Source organism: Urocampus carinirostris, chromosome 3 (genome assembly GCF_059441175.1).
Source record: "Urocampus carinirostris isolate Australia breed hairy pipefish chromosome 3, RoL_Ucar_1.0, whole genome shotgun sequence".
NCBI classification, from domain to species: Eukaryota; Metazoa; Chordata; class Actinopteri; order Syngnathiformes; family Syngnathidae; genus Urocampus; species Urocampus carinirostris.
The window spans coordinates 21,640,246-21,649,890 of NC_142351.1; the positions used below are offsets into that span (position 1 = coordinate 21,640,246).

Consider the following 9,645-nt stretch of genomic DNA (forward strand, 5'->3'; position numbering starts at 1 on the left):
TTGCTCCAGTTTCTACACTATAAAATGTAAATATAATTGTATTAATCCTTAGAATTCAGAATTACTGGCCGGTGCAGAATACACTATAAAAATATGGGTTGTATTTAATTTAAATCGACCTATCCAATTGCTATAAGAATATTCCCTGAGTAAAATGAGATCAAAGAATAGATTGAAATATTCATTTTCAAGGAAAACTTAAAAAAGCACGTTCAAACTAAGTCAAACAAATCTAGCAGCTAACTGACGTGTTCTTCAAACTCCTTAAACGAGATATTCAACACTTGAGGACCGACACCAACCGAGCTAACTCCGACTAAAACAAAGCCAGCTAGGTAATACTAAATTGAATTGTTTCTATATATAATAAGGCTCTCTGGTGAGTTTGACAATTTTATTTAAACTTTTTGGTTTTTTTCTGTCATGTTTTTGATAAATACTTATTGTCAAGTCAAGTCATATTTATTTGTATAGCCCATTACTAAAACAACTCTCAAAGGGCTGTACAGAGCACAACAACTACAACAAAATAACTAGTAGAATATAAAAGAAAGGAGGAGGAACAGAAGTATGTTAAGCAAAATATGGAAATATTAAATGTGTAACTTGGTTTACATAGAATCCAAATGCAAAATATGATTGTATAAATTATATTATTGTAATGTAACGTTCATACTCAGGTAAAAAACTATTTGGAGCCAGATAGCTAGCCAAAATAGAAAAAAAGATAAAATGTTAGCTCGATAGTATGCAAAAAAATGTAAAAAGCTAGGTAGATAGCTTCCTAAATACGTAGCTATAAATGTACAAAGATAGCTAGCTACAAATCTTGAAAAGTAGCCAGATAGCTAGCTAAAAAAAAACTGCACATTTTTTGCTCATTCGCTTTATGAAACACAATTACAGGATTAAAGTTTTTTGTACCACTACGACGCAGTAAATATTACATAGAGTCCCTTTAAAGACTAACACTGCTCCAAATTTGACACTTTAAGCACTCACCTCCACGACATTAAGGTTGATTGTGTCCAAGATATTGTCAACTACTAAATATACAATGGTACTCAAGATTGACACTTACAGTAGTGACCAGGCACTTTGGTATCTGGTTTCTGAGAGTTACTTGCCACTCAGCATTTTTTTATTCTTTTATTTTTCTCATTTATTTATCTTTATTGGATTTTTGATCACTGGGGATAAAAACATAGAAATATTTCCGCTTATACAATAGTGACACAGCATCCAGGGTGGGAGTATATTACAAAACAAACAAACAAACCCAATGCACGGACAGAAACAACAACAACAGCAAATAAAAACAAAAAACATCCGTGCTTTGTCAAACCTCAAAAAGCAGATTGATTAAATAGACCTTGCGTTGTGGGGAGTTCCCCACACAGACACGTTAATGCGTAATTGTAAGAGAAAGAAAATAAATAGATGAATAAATAATCTTGAGCAGCACCATATACATGTGGGACTAAAGTTAAGAGTCCAATGAGGAGCCACTCAACATTTTAATTAGCCATATTTTTTTTTCTCAACTGAGACTCATTCGCCAAAGGGGATTAATGGGAGCATGCTTTGCTGTTGTGCAAGGCTAACATCCAATATACACTGACTGCCACTGCGAAACATACAGTAACCACTGACCAGAATTGGAATTCCGACTCGGCTATGTTTAAATGTCCACCCTTATACTGACCCATCATTAACTATACAGTCTCGAAAGATACAGTATGGTACCCTGACATGAACTTAGTAGTTAATTGACTTAGCTAAATACGTGCTCCTTGTCAAATTAATCAAAAGACGTTTATACATTTGCATCGCTTGCACTTATTTTCCTGTCACTAATGCATTGTGGTCCATTTTAACAAGCTGAGAGGCCAACAGTTTTTCAGGTTCACTGTGGGTAATTGTATTGCACTACATTTTTTTTTTATCTGTACATTCAATAACTCAGCTGAGGACTTGCTGTTATGGGATTTTCTTCTCACCAAGAAAAAAAAATCCAGCAGAACCTTAGAGTGAGTATGGTTAAAGGGACAGTGTTTAATGTTTAGTCCCCCCTAATTAAAAAAAAAAGGCAAACATACACAATCTATAATACCAATGTTATCTTTTTATCAAAAATAAATAAATCATTGGTCAACAAATTTGTATTTCTTTGACACAGTGGAATTCACACTTAGGTCGCTGCCATGCTTGTCCAACAGGATGCCGCTATGCTGTGCTCTGTGACAATGGCCCTCGCTTGCACCAAGACAACACAGTGCCATCTAGTGGTCTAATATTACACACTGGGGTTTGAATTTAGTGGATGTTGTGAATACTTCTACAGAGCACCACATGTACATATTTATATTTACGTAACGTAATGTGATAAACGGATGATATGAGCAGCCAAGAGGATATTGGAGTATGAAAAATACTGGAGTAGTGCAGTGTCAACAGCCAATAGGCTAATTAAATGGAAGCATGCGTTTTTAATTTATAAAAACTGCTCTTTCAGTGAGCAAGCTAGTGTTTTGGTCAGTAACGCTAGAGATGTTTTCAATTACTATATCTGGGATTTTCAATCCTGTTTAAGGACTCTACCATGAAGTGTTTTGATAAATATTTTGGTTGACCAGTGTCTCCTTGAAAGTGAAAAAATAAACAATTGCAATCAATAAACATAAAACCGGAGGGACTTAACTATCATTGAAGATCACATTAAAATGTCATCAAAACAAAATTGAGAATAAAGTCAAGCAGCCATTTTGGGCCAATTCCAATGCTCATACTTTGAATCCTACCCGGCTAGGAATTCACCCTGATTTGAAAGCAGGTAAACAAAACAGATGGAAGACGTGATTTGTGAGTTTTTTTATTTTTATCATCAACAGAAATTTAGTGGCCAAACATCAAAGATTGATCATTATTTGGAGGGTTGCCCAGGATAATCTGGTGTGCAGGCCCGATAAGCAGTTTGCAGATTTAATTTATGCCACAATAACACGAGCATTTTCTGATGCACTTTACCACAGACATTTGAATTATTAATGCATTTAATGACCTTAAATATTTTTTTAAAACTCCTATGTTCACCAATTGATAACTGAATGGTGAAAAATCCAGGTTATTTTTATCAAGGTTTTAAAAACTCAAATAAGACACTTTGAGAACTCCTTTAGTGATCCAAAATGTAATTCATATATGAGAGGGTGGCTGGTTGAATGCCTTAACAACTAGGGTTATAGGGGCACCATTTCCTGTGGTGTGTCTTGGGCAAGTACAGCCTGGTGGTGCCCATTTGGAAATACCTTAATTTAAAAGGACGCACTTTCGTCTTCTGCCCAGGCCACATTTGCATCTTGATTTTTGGAATTCCTAAAACACTTTGATGATGCAGACCCATTTTTGCTACCAGTTTGATATGCTTTTGTGCAATATTTGTTATGTCATTACTTTTTTATATCACTAGATAGATATTAATAGAAGTGGGAGAAGCTAAAAAAGGCATAGTTGCCTCCAGAAGCATCTTAGTAAATGTGTATAATGCAGGTGTAACCTACCTTTTTGAAGCTTAAGAGCTACTGTTTCTTACTGATCAGTTAGATAACATTTATAAAATAACAACTTATGTCGTTACTGTGTTGTTTCTATGTTATTACCAGGTTGTAATTATGAGATGTTAAGTGTACAACTAAAAAAATCATGTTAGCTAGAAATAGGGCTTCACGATTTTGGAAAAAAACCTTAATGTAATTTTTCAGACCAGTATTGCTATTTTGATGTGATTTTCAATTTTAAAAGAAAAGTGCATTTTCTGTGGTAGTTCTGTTTGTGTAAATACTGAATCATAGTGACATGCTTTAACGTTGAGTAAACCGTGCCCTAGAGGTATGATCGGGCCAAAAAAAATCCAGCCTGGCTGGGCCCGGCCTGAGGGTATAAAAGCCCAAATAAGCCAGAAGCAGACACATTAACTTGATTTGAGGGACCGAGCCCGAAATAAAACCCAAAGCATCCCTTCGGAGCCACGTGTACTTCGGCCGAAGTACGTGCGGCGCCAAAGAGTAGCGCCGAAGTGCAGCACCAAAGTGTAGTGTCTAAGAGCAGCGCCAAAGTGCGCATGCTGAGCGAGAAAAAAACAAGGCCCGATTCAATGATTGACATTTTATGCCCCTACCCGGCCAGAAATGTGGGCCGGGTTTGGGCCCAGGCCCAAAATCTTACCATTCCCGCGCCCTTTTCTGGGGAGCTTTGCTAGGGTTGCAGTAGGTGTGTGGCATAGCGTGCTGCTTGGAAACTTTGCCTCGCCTTTGTTGGATAGCGCCGTTAAAACTTGCCTCTGATTGGCCAGCGCCGCTACAACTCGAACTGTGACAATTCTGGTTGGCCATACACTCAAATACCAAATGGGGAAAAACACAAACATGGAACTGTAAATCCTTGAAAAAAAAACAGTGTCTTGCTGTTACACGATCTAGCAAGAAAGTAAATTTACTATAAAATCACAATGTACCATCAATGGTGAGCTATTATCAGAACCTTTCTGCGGAACACTCAGGTGAACTGAGAGACTATCTGCTGCTCCCGGGCACCCGGTTGGAGACCCCTGGTATAATGGATAGGCTAATTCTGCTGGTTTGGTTATCCCTTAACCACTAGGGTTGTAGGGACACCGTTTCCTGTGGTGTGTGTTGGGCAAACACAGCGTGCCCTCGCCCATTCCTCACCAGGCCAACTAATGTTCTAAAAACGTTTATTTAAAATTTATTTTTGAGAACTGATCATATATGTAAAGACAGTGGTCATGATAACGATTTATTATAAACACTAATAATACAACTATTGTACCACCAACATAATACACTTTAACTAAATCCTTACCAAAGTTTTCATTTTTAAGTGTCGAAAAAAAAATCACAATGACCCATGAATGTAAAGAAATATAAGGATAAGCCACTACTTGTTACTGTATTGTTTTTGTTATTTTTCTGATCAAAGAAAACTCACTACTTAAGTAAATGTGAATCAAATGAATAGGTAACGGGGTTTTTCTCCCCTTTGAGGGATTTGAATTATTACAATTTTCGTTAGATCGATCTCCTCTTGCCCATTTCGGCTCTAATCTCGATCATGAAATGAAATGAGATGATCTGCATTTATATAGCGCTTTTCAAGTCAAGACTTCCCAAAGCGCTTTACATTGTGCTTCACATTTCCCAATAGCGGCCGTGCAGCCATGTAAGGCTTATTGGGGGTATTAGGGGTTCAGTGTCTTACCAAAGGACACTTCGACATGTGACACGGAGGAGCCGGGATTCGAACTGCGATCTCTTGATCCCAAGACGAGCGCTTGGTCACTGGTAGCAGACGACACCATCATTGAGAAAAAGAAGACAATGGAAACTGATAAACTGACATCTTTGTTGCAAATTCAACTAAATTGCGACAGTTTGTATTACAGAGTCAAACTCTCCGTAGAATAGATGAGTTCCGTGAAATCGTGCAAAGTTGTGTAATATATTTACTACAAGTGGGGAAAGAACTAAGATGCCTGAAAGGATTGTTGGTGTGGTTTATTTTATGAATAAAATGTACTAGTTTACACAAATGATCTTTGTTTTTATCCAGCATAGTCTGTCTTCCTTTGAGTAAATGGATGCCGTGTTGTGTTTGTAAGGTTTATTACCATCGCCTAAGAAGGGGAATCGCAATAATTAACAATGTAGACGTTAGTGTATTCTTGCAGTATTTCTGTTGTAGGTTTTTTTTATTTTTAAAGTATTTTTTTGTATTATTTGTTTAATAAAATTTTTGAAGTATTTCTTTAGTATCGTTGTAGGATTTCTGCAGTGTGATTTTGTAGTATTACTAGAGTGTTTTTGTAGTTTTACTGGAGTTTTTTTGTTGTTTTGTTGTAGTTGTATTTTTGTAGTGCAGTATTTCTGTAGTAAGATTTATGTTGTGTTTTGTACTATTTCTTTAGTCGTATTTTGTAGTATTCTTGTTGTATTTCTGCAGTAGTATTTTTGAAGGATTTTTGTAGGATTTATTGTGGGATTTTTTTTTGTGTTTCTGTAGTAGGATGTTTGTAGTGCATCTGTAGTATCTCTGCAGTAGTATTTTTTGTAAAATTATCGTGGTATATCTGCAGTAGTATATTTGTAGTATTTCCATAGTAAAGAACTAAGGTGATGAAAGAATCATTCGTGTTTTGCTCGGTAAATAAACTTGTTTACATAAGTGAGCTTTGTTTTGATTATACGAGGTCTACCTTCCTGTGAGTAAATAGGTGCTGCGGTGTGTTTGTGAGGTTTATTATCGCTTTAAAAGATCAATTGCAATCATCACCAAGGGAGCAATCGTCTGAAGTTGACATGTATAAGATCGAAAGCCCAGACCTTAACCAAGAAAACCTTAACAAAAAAACATCCATCCAACCATTATCCGAACCTCTTATCCTCAGTAGGGTTGCGGGGGTGCAATAGTCCATCTCAGCTGTTTTTGGGCAGTGGGCAGGGGACTCACCGATCCGGTTACCAGACAGATAACTCACTCACTGATTCACAACTAGGGACAATTTGGACCAGCAAATTAACCTGACATGCATGTATTTGGAATGTGGGAGAAAACCGAAGTGCCCGGAGGAAACCAGAGCAACAGGGGGAGAACATGCAAACTCTGAACAAGAAGGCTAGATTTGATCCCACGACCTCAGAACTGTGCCGGGAACGCGCTAACCACTCAGTCGCCTTGCCGCCACCCTAACAGAAAACAAAAAACTAAATTCCTGGCTCACCATGAATGACTTTCCGTCGTCAGTTTGCAGAAGCAAGATTGGTGACGTCAGATCCGATCAATCACTTTATCAGATGCTCACGAAGTGGACACAATGACTGATTGATTGATGGATCGACTGGACGATCAGAAGCTCCTTCACCGAGCAATCCTCTCTCCCATTCAACACTGGAATCCGATGTGACGTGACTTTATCGATCGCTGATAAGCCGCAACACTCCCCTCCCCTCTAGCAGCACATGGAAGTGGAATGACAAACATGGACCAAGCCTTGGGCTCTACGCTCCAACCCCGCGACCCCCTCTTTGTTCTTTAACGGATCGGCCGCTTGGAGGACACCCTCCAACCACACACACATACACAATCACTCCATCACCCCCGTTTTATTCCAACACACGATTGCACGCAGACATCAATGGCCTATATAGTCTATTCCACTTTTAGGGAGGTGATGGTGTGTACATTTTGGAGCGGTTGTGGGTACGTATATGTGACTGGGGACCTCCGTCCCTATCTATGTATAAGGACACCAACGTTCCGCGTGTTTTGAGGGTCAAGGAGAAGATCACCACCCTCCCCCCTTAACAATCAACAGACCCCCTCCAGTTCCCAGTACTGTTGGGGGGATTGGCAAAATGGGTGCACAAAAATACAGCACGAAATGAGCGATATAAGCGCGTGGACTGGAGGCACATACAACGAAAGCCCCAAAAATCTCCCCCCCACCAACTCCACCTTCTACCCTAAACTAGCGGTCGTACCTGGAAGAAGACAGGGAGGGAGGGGGAGGGACGAGGTCCGTTCAGCCCGTGAATCCAAAGAGTCTCGTGTCGCTTTCTCTTCTCATGAAGGCTCCACGAGAGCAGCCGGTACCGGCAGATGTCGACCGCTAAACTGCTACGTGGTTTCTGGTACCGGGACAACAACCGGGCGGATAATCCGGAGGAGGGAACGAGAAACGGCGACAGTCCGTCTTGCTCGTTTACACTCAACCTGCTTCAACTCGGTTTAGATCAGTGTGCTTGTGTGCTGGTGGTGGGTCGTTTGCGAACGAAACGGCTCTATGAGATGGCTCTTGGAAGTGAACGACGAGAGCCAGTTCCCTTCGAGACGCTTTGTTCTCTGGTGATTGGTCATCTTGCATTTTTATTCAGTCAAGTAATGTTTATTTGTATAGCCCTTAATCCTAACAAGTTTCAAAGGGCTGTACAGACTACAGAGAGTAACCGTTCCAAATTACGTACAGCTCGTTTCATATTCTCGTATTCTTAATAATCAGGTCAGATCAAGTCATGTTTAATTATTCTATATTTTATTTATAATTGTATTGTTTGGTAATGCAACATCCATTGTAGCCTATCACCCTGCGATTGACCAGCTTGAGGTGTAGTCTGCTTTCAGCCAAAAATCAGCTAATCAATTACCATGAAGAGCAAAACAGTCCAAAATGTGAACACAAAATGGAAATTAAATCTGTCTTTTTGTTTGATGATGATTTATGTGCGAATGTCTGGACCGTGTCCTATATTAGCCCTGAAAATGTGTTTTATTGAGCTATTAGAAAATGTGAGAACCTGTTAAAATGTTCTAAAGTTTAGAATCTAAACCATGAAGAAATGTACATCCATATCAATCAATCAATCAATCAATGATCCTGGAAGGGGATTACCTCATATGTGGTCCCTTTTCAAGGTTTCTTCATTTCCCTCATGCTGAGGTTTTTGGGTTTTCCCTTGCCCTCATGTAGGTTTTAGATCAGCGGATAGTGTAATAATAGTGCGTGGTTCTAAACATTTTAGCTTTAACATACTAAATCAATGTTTACAGTTGAAATTTGCCAAAAAAGTATGTGTCTGTACTCCTGCATGATTTAGTATGAATTGAATTTAAATTGCATTGATTTAGTGTTTTTTGTGAGTTTGTCCCACTAAAATTCCTATATGAGGTCAATAATTTGTCTTTCGTGGTTGATTTGCATTTCGTTTGCATTTAGTTCATAAAAATAACCTCTGCGAATTAAAGCCAATGAAGTCAAGTCGTGTTTATTTGTATAGCTCTTAATTACAGGAAGTCTCAAATGGCTGCGCAGACCACAGATTATTGTAAAGTACAGACTATTATTACACCATCACCTGATCTCAAACCTGCATGAGGAAAAAGAAAATTCAAAAACTTCAAAAATAGATGGCAAGCAAGAAAGAAACCTTGATAATTAGATGCAAGAGTTTGCAGGCTGAAACGACATCACATTTTCAGGAACTTTGAACAAGATTCTAGGGAATCTGTATCGTTGACATTAAATTTGTTGAGTATAAATAAATGTTTAAAATTGTTACGTATATATCTGTTTGTTTTTTGCAAGTAGATCTGTAAATAATTTAATTTATGTTTCCTGTGATTTTCAAGGATAATATGTTTTACAATCAGCTTTAAAAAAAACAAAAAAACTTAAAGTTGACGCTTGCATTTCATAATGTATTTGTTGTTGCACTGTGAAGTCCATCCATCCATTATCTGCACCGCTTATCCTTAGTAAGGTTGCAGGAGTGCTGGAGCCCATCCGAGCTATCTTCGGTCAGTGGGCAGGGGACACCCTGAACTGGTTGCCAGCCAGTCGCAGAGCACCCAGGGACAGACAATTTGCTCGCTCATTCACACCTACGAATAATTTGGACCGGCCAATTAACCTAACATGCATGTTTTTGGAATGAGGGAGGAAACCGGAGTGCCTGGAGGAAACCCACGCAAGCACGGGGAGAACATGCAAACTCCACACAGGAAGGTTTGATCTCATAACCTCAGAACTGTGCCGCACACGTGCTAACCACAGCTCCGCCGTGCGGCCCACTG

The 9,645-nt window shown here is 38.9% G+C and overlaps 1 protein-coding gene across 1 annotated transcript in view; it reads right to left on the reverse strand.

Moving 5' to 3' along the window:
- plxna3 (plexin A3) overlaps positions 1-7,813 on the reverse strand; it is a 75,347-nt gene extending 67,534 nt beyond the window's left edge. The window contains exon 1 of the mRNA XM_088331017.1: positions 7,557-7,813. The gene's annotated coding sequence lies outside the window, so the exon portion shown is untranslated. The remainder of the gene's footprint in view (positions 1-7,556) is intronic.
- Between the last annotated feature and the right edge of the window lie 1,832 nt (positions 7,814-9,645).